We start from the raw sequence: 6,686 nt of genomic DNA, 5'->3' as shown, positions 1-6,686 counted from the left end.
AATCTCAGATCTCTCTTCAAAGCTACCTCACAGGGGGCGGAATGTCCACTCCGTGGGTTTCTTCGACGGCCCCCTTGAGTGAAAACAGGGAAAAGAGTTCAGAATGTGAAATTAGCTGTAATACATGGGTGTGTTTTGGGGAACCGTCTTCTGTATCAATTAGGCTGGGGAAAGTGTAGGGGCTGGACTGGTCACGTGTTGTTTGTCCATGAATCTGTACTGGCTCCCTCGGCCCCGGAGCACGCAGAACCCCATCAGCAGTGCGCTCTGGCTACCGTTACGGTGTGTTACAGAGGGGGCCCCTCAGGGCAGGGTCTCTCCCGCTCCCTCTGCATCGTGTGTTGGCCTGAAGTTCAGTGGTATGGCCCTCAAAGGTTTTGCAGCTGTGGAGGACTTGGCTTAGTTGAACTGGGGTAAGGGACCTGAAGAGTCAGGTCAGTGGGGTTTTGCTGTTCTTTCCATCTGGCTGAAGACTAGTGTTTAAGCTTGCTTCTTTGCTTTGATCTTTCGTTGGTCCAGTGCAGATGCGGGCCTGAAATCCTCAAGCGGTTGTTATCTGTCTGTAACCCTGTGTCTGCTGAGCATGCTCTCTAGTCCAGACGTTTCTGCCGTGTGCTGCATTTTCTCCACACTTTCCCCTTGTTTGCTCCCATAGGAAGACTTACCATAAAACCTGGTAACTGTAGTTATTATAAGGGCCTGTGAGGAGATGGGAGGAATAGTTACAGCACTAAGCACACACTCCTCCGTTTATTTTCTTTTAGTGGAAATGAGCTTTTTCATAATATCTTAATTCTGAATACTGAACGTGTTTAATTCCTAGAGGCTTGGATGCAGTCTAGAAAGCAAAAGATATCTTGGCTTTTCCAAAAGTTAGACATTTAATTTGCTTTTTTTTTCCCTTGCCCACATTAGTAAGACAAGTGATCCTAAACAAAAACATTGGTCATGCTGTTGTAAACTCTATGAAGGAAAATTTCAAAATTCTTCACGGTTATCTCAGTTATTCTAGAGTTTGAATAAATCAAATAATTTAAAGTAACTTGGAGCATTAGGAGCGATGGGTTGATTTAAAATACTTTTTTAGGTATATGAAGAATACTCCTCTTGACAGAAGTGTGCCAAACCTAGATTGTTTGTGGAAGAATGGGTTATTGTAGGAGAGTTTTAGAAAATACCATCATTTAATGAGTTTTTACCCTTTCCTAACGCACTCCCAGACCTCTGACAAGTGGTGACTTGTAGCTTCGTGGTACCAGGGACTAAGACATTTACCTTCATTCACCTTCATTCTTTCTGAAAGAAATGGAAAATTCAGTAATCATAATCAGTAAGTGATTATGCATTGCATGGCCTCATATAGAATGTTTGAATATCTGGGAACTATTTTTTCTAGTATGGTGATTGAAGAAATCATTGACTTGGTGAAAAAATTTAAGCACCAGTTAAGAAGTTTGGATCAATTTTGCATTGGACTACCTTTCCCAGGTTTTATAGTAAGTCACTGCAGAACTGAGAGTAAAAAAGAAAAGTGATACCCAAAATAAAAGACATACTATACCCCTATAATTATGTCACAGGTGGCCTTTCCTTTATCTTTTTAATTTTTAAAAGTGAGATAACTTATTAATCATAATGTACTACAGAAGCTTCTATTTGTAACCTAAATTTACATAGGGTACTGAGCATAATTAACCTGATGGTGCTATGTTGTCTTTTCAGTATTGTTGGAGAGGTAACATGGGAAGAGACCTAAGCTCTGAATTTGCTTAGAGTGGGGACCTTATGCTGAAATTGATCAAACTTGATAAATTCTTCAAAAGGCAAGGTGTTGTTTCATTGGCACTTGCCACAGTTCCAGAAAATTCTGTGTGTGTAGCAGTTGACAATCTAAAAAGCAAACAGTCTTTTCCAAACATTCTCAACTGTCAGGGTTGTTTTGATAACTTGAAAGCAAACTGTTTCTGGCACCAATATTTTGTCCTCCCAAAAGAGAAGAGAAACCTATGTCATTGAAATGAAAAAAAGGTTTGTTTTACTTCTGGTACTATTCTGGCTCTCATTTAGTGTTTTTTTGCAATGATGTCAGCATTCTCAAGGTTAGTCTTTGTTGGGTTGGTTTGTTTTATGATTTGTAACATAAAAATATTCTCTGAAAACTGAATGAATTTCTCTGATGTAAAATGTCTTTAGCCTGGATAAAAGAGCTATTTTTGGAGTGTTAAAACTTTGTAATTGGAATCTGTAGACCTGTGGAGGTTTGGGAGTAGAGTTCTGCAGAAGCCTCATCAGTGAGTGGATTTAAAAAAGCAATTGCAGATGTTGATGTAGTAGTGCCATGTGTCCGGGCCTGTTTCAAGTATGAAACTCATTTAATCCTGGGACAGTTCATTGAGAATTTTATTTTTATTCGCATTTTACAGATGAGAACACTGAGATACAGAGAGTAACTTATAAAAGGTCACATGGGGTGAGTGGTTAGTTAGCCTAGTGGTGAAGATGCCCATGCCCCACATCTTGATAACCTGGGTTTGATAACCAGATTCCCTGACTGTGGTTTCCTGCTAATGCTGACCCTGGAGGCAGTGGTGATGTTTCAGACAACTGGGCCCCTGCAGCCCATGGAGGAGACCTGGATTGCATTCCCTGGGATGATGCTGGCACTTGGGGAGTGAGCCCACAGACAGGACTCACTCTGTCTCTGCTTCTCAGATAAGTTCAACAGAACAACAAAAGTCAACAGCTGAAAGAGTTGCAGAACTGGGCTTTCAAATCAAGTAGTAATTTGAGTTCATACTCTTATTTTTTAGTACTTCTTATTTACTTTTTTTTTTTGTAGTGCTTGAAATACAGAATGCCTTGGATTCTTTTCAACAAGTTTTTAATCTTCTGCGTTGGTATTTAATCTGTATTGTGCTGGTGGATGCAAGACCCCTTAAGTAACTTGGAAGTGCTTCCTGCAGATAATGACAAATAGCCTACTGAGCCTCCTGGCAGGAGACCTTTCTTTCTTCTTCTTCTTCTTCTTCTTCTTTTTTTTTTTTTTTTTTTTTTGACAGGCAGAGTGGACAGTGAGAGAGACAAACAGAGAAAGGTCTTCCTTTGCCCTTGGTTCACCCTCAAATGGCCGCCACGGCCAGCGCACTGCAACCAGCGCACTGCGCTGATCCGATGGCAGGAGCCAGGTGCTTATCCTGGTCTCCCATGGGGGGCCATCCTCCACTGCACTCCCGGGCCACAGCAGAGAGCTGGCCTGGAAGAGGGGCAACCGGGACAGAATCCGGCACCCCGACCGGGACTAGAACCCGGTGTGCCGGCGCCGCAAGGTGGAGGATTAGCCTAGTGAGCCACGGCGCCAGCCAGAGACCTTTCTATCACTGGTTCATCCCTGCTATGTAATTGCTTTATTTCAAAAAAAATTTTTTTATTTGAAAGGCAGAGACAGAGAAGTCCATCCCCCAGCCACTAGTCTTCTTTCCTAATTGACTCAACAGCCAGGGCTGGGCCACACTGAAGATTGGAACCTGGAACATCAGTCTAAGCCTCTCCAGGATGGCTGGGACCCAACTACTTTATTTATTTATTTTTTAAGGTTTATTTATTTATTTTGAAAGAATTACAAAAGAGAGGGATCTTCCATCTTCTGGTTACAGTGGCCAGGGCTGGGCTAGGCAGAAGCCAGGAGCAGCTTCTGGGTCTTCCACATGGGTAATAAGGGCCCAGGCACTTGTTTCATCCACTGCCGCTTTCCCAGGCAGCATAAAGCTGTGTTGAAATGGGAGCAGCCCGGACTCAAACTGGCACCCATGTGGGATGCTGCTGCTGCAGGCGTATGGGATACTGCTACGTTGCAACACTGGCCCTAATTTGAAAGTTGTATTTTTCTACATTTCAGATTTTATAATGAAATTGAAAAATCAGATTGGTGTTCTACAAAGATTATTTTGTAGCCACTTTAAAAGGCTACAAAAGTCTGTTGAGATAATTTTCCATAGCAAGCATTTCAGATTTTTAAGTAAAATATCTGTTACTACAGATTGTTGACTGATTCCTGATGATCATTTAATAACTGTTTGCCTTGAAAGTTTTATATGGTAGAATTCACTCAGTTGTACTTGGAGACTTGGCTATCCCAGAGAAAATCATTTGAAGCAAAATTTTTGCTGTTCTCTTAATTTTTTTAATTAAAATTTCTATAGGAGGACCTTAGATTTTAAAGATAAGTAGTTCTTTGTCCTCTGCTAATTAGCAGAAAATCAGTAGGTCGGTAGAGAAGGATCTCAGCCTATGTTGGATTGTAACTTTTTTCTTCACGAATTCTCTGCCATCAAGCACATGCATCAAAAACATTGAATTGAGTCCAGGATTTAGGAAAAGGAGTAGGAATATTCACAGTCTTTATGTCAGTACATTGCATTTTTTTAGTATTGAATTTCATCTCATTTTTGTTTGTGTGACTCCCATTTAATACTTAATGCTAGTTTCTGTTTTTCACTGTGGAGTCTGTTCTGATGATTAGTTTTAAATACAGGACTTTCCTATTGATCTTGAAGTACCTGGTACAAAGAAGTGTGACATGTAACATTGAATTCCCAGTTTCTGGCCCTTGATTGATCTAATGAATCTGTGTGCTTCTTAAGTGTATTCATTCATATCAAATGGGTCATGTGCTGGCGTCTAACAAGGTTTAAAGGGAGGCACATCTCACACAGTCATGTGAACACCAGTTGGAAACATCTTTACAAACCACAGAAAGGATCCTCTTTAAATGTATTGAAACAAATATTGTCTTACACAATCTGTTTTTCAAGTGTGTACTGTAGTAGTAGAACATAATTTAAGTATTTTTTTTTTAATTTCTGCTTTTTTTTTTAAGATTTATTTTTATGAGAGGCAGAGAGAGAGGTCTTCCATCTGCTGGTTCACTCCCCAGATGGCTGCAATGGCTGGAGCAGCGCCGGGTCTGAAGCCAGGGGCCAGGAGCTTCTTCTGGGTCTCCCACGTGGGTGCAGGGGCCTAAGGACTTGGGCCATCAAATGCTGCTTTCCTAGGCTGTAGCAGAGAGCTGGATCTGAAGTGGAGCAGCCAGGACTCGAACTGGTTCCCATATGGGATGCTGGCACTGCAGGTGTGGCGTTACCCGCTATGCCACAGTGCCAGCCCCAATTTCAGTATTTTTGAATCTGCAATATATTTTGCTCATGGATTTTTTTTCCAACAAGTTATCTTGGGGAAGACATGTATTTAATCTTAATAAAGAGTACCTATAGTTAGAAGGAATAGATATTTCAGGAGTCCATTGACCTAGCAGAAGTTGAGAAATGCAGTTGTGTGAGAGATGTTAGGATATTTCCGTTAAGAACAGTGGAATATCTACAAATTAAACTAAGAATTATATTTTATTTAGTTTTTGGGAATTTAAGACTTATGCTTTTTCTTACTTTGTGATCTGGAGGGAAACTTTATTCTGGTAAAACCAACTGAAGGTACATATTTTAGTCCCTGAAAAAAAAAAAAAAGTAGTCTAAAGAGATTGGAGGGGCTGACGTTGTGATGCCAGCATACTGGATCTGAGTACTGGCTCAAGTCCTGGCTGCTGCACTTCTCATGCAGCTTCCTAATGTGATGGCAAGGTAGCAGATGACCCAAGTACTTGGTTCCCTGCAACACTTTTGGGAGACCAGGATGGAGCTCTTGGTTCCTGGCTTCTGCCTGACTCAGACCTGGCTATTGGGACCATTGGGGACTGAATCAGTGGGAAGATTTCTCTGTATCACTCTGCCTTTCAAATAAATCTTGGAAGAGAGAAAGTAGGGGCCGGTGCTGGCATCCCATGGAGGCGCCGGTTTGAGTCCTGGCTGCTCTTCTTCCTATCCAGCTCTCTACTTATGGCCTAGGAAAGCAGTGGAAGATGGCTGAAGTGCTTGGGCCCCTGCACCCATGTGGAAGATCCAGAAGAAGCTCCTGGCTTCAGATCTGCCCAGCTCCAGCTGTTGTGGCTATTTGGGGAATGAACCAGCCAATGGAAGACCTTTCTCTCTATCTCTCCCTCTCTCTGTAACTCTGCTTCTCAAATAAATACATAAATGGCAGCTGCCGCAGCAGAGCCAATCCAAAGCAAGGAGCCAGAAGCTTCTTCCAGGTCTCCCATGCGGGTGCAGGTGCCCAAAGATTTAGGCCATCTTTTGCTGTTTTCCAGGCCATAGCAGAGAGCTAGATCAGAAGTGGAACAGCTGGAACTCAAAACAGGCAGCCCATATGGGATGCTGGCACTGCAGGCGGCAGATTTGCCTGCTGTGCCACAGCGCCTGTCCCCCACCCTCCAATGGTTTCTGTTTTGGTAAGGCATAAGATTTCTCTCATGTGTCTATCAAAGGTTTGGAAATGAGAGAAAGATGTTTGGTGTGTTGGTTAAGATGCCATTTGTGGTTCCCGTATCCTATATCAGGGTCCTTGGGTTTGAGTCCTGGCTCTATTTCCAATTCCAGCTTCCTGCTTATGTGCACCCTGGAGGCAGCAGGAGAGGGCTCAGTTACTTGGGTCCCTGCCACACACATAAAGGAGACCTAGATTGAGGTCTGGCTGCAGTGGATATTTGGGGAGGGAATCTTTGCCTTTCAAGTCAGTTTTAAAAATAAAAGTTTAGAAGCTAGAAATCAAAACAGATTTTAACAAAAATATACTTT

General features: G+C 42.3%; 1 protein-coding gene and 1 non-coding gene across 8 annotated transcripts in view; one reads left to right on the top strand and one right to left on the bottom strand.

The window, feature by feature from the left end:
- The window catches only part of KBTBD2 (kelch repeat and BTB domain containing 2), a 29,852-nt gene that overhangs the window by 1,861 nt on the left and 21,305 nt on the right, over nucleotides 1-6,686 (top strand). The window contains exon 1 of one of the 7 annotated variants that reach the window (XM_051853285.2): nucleotides 231-434. The exons of 5 other annotated variants lie outside the window; for them this stretch is intronic. The gene's annotated coding sequence lies outside the window, so the exon portion shown is untranslated. Of the gene's footprint in view, nucleotides 1-230; nucleotides 435-1,224; nucleotides 1,331-6,686 lie in introns of those variants that run through there. One more of the 7 variants, XM_051853283.2, reaches the window with a different exon arrangement.
- On the bottom strand, nucleotides 4,653-4,759 carry LOC127492720 (small nucleolar RNA U13). Its single transcript, XR_007922417.1, has one exon. It is a non-coding gene; the product is annotated as a small nucleolar RNA U13 (small nucleolar RNA).

The sequence above is a fragment of the Oryctolagus cuniculus genome, chromosome 16 (assembly GCF_964237555.1).
Source record: "Oryctolagus cuniculus chromosome 16, mOryCun1.1, whole genome shotgun sequence".
NCBI lineage: Eukaryota > Metazoa > Chordata > Mammalia > Lagomorpha > Leporidae > Oryctolagus > Oryctolagus cuniculus.
This window is presented reverse-complemented; position numbering and strand designations above follow the sequence as displayed.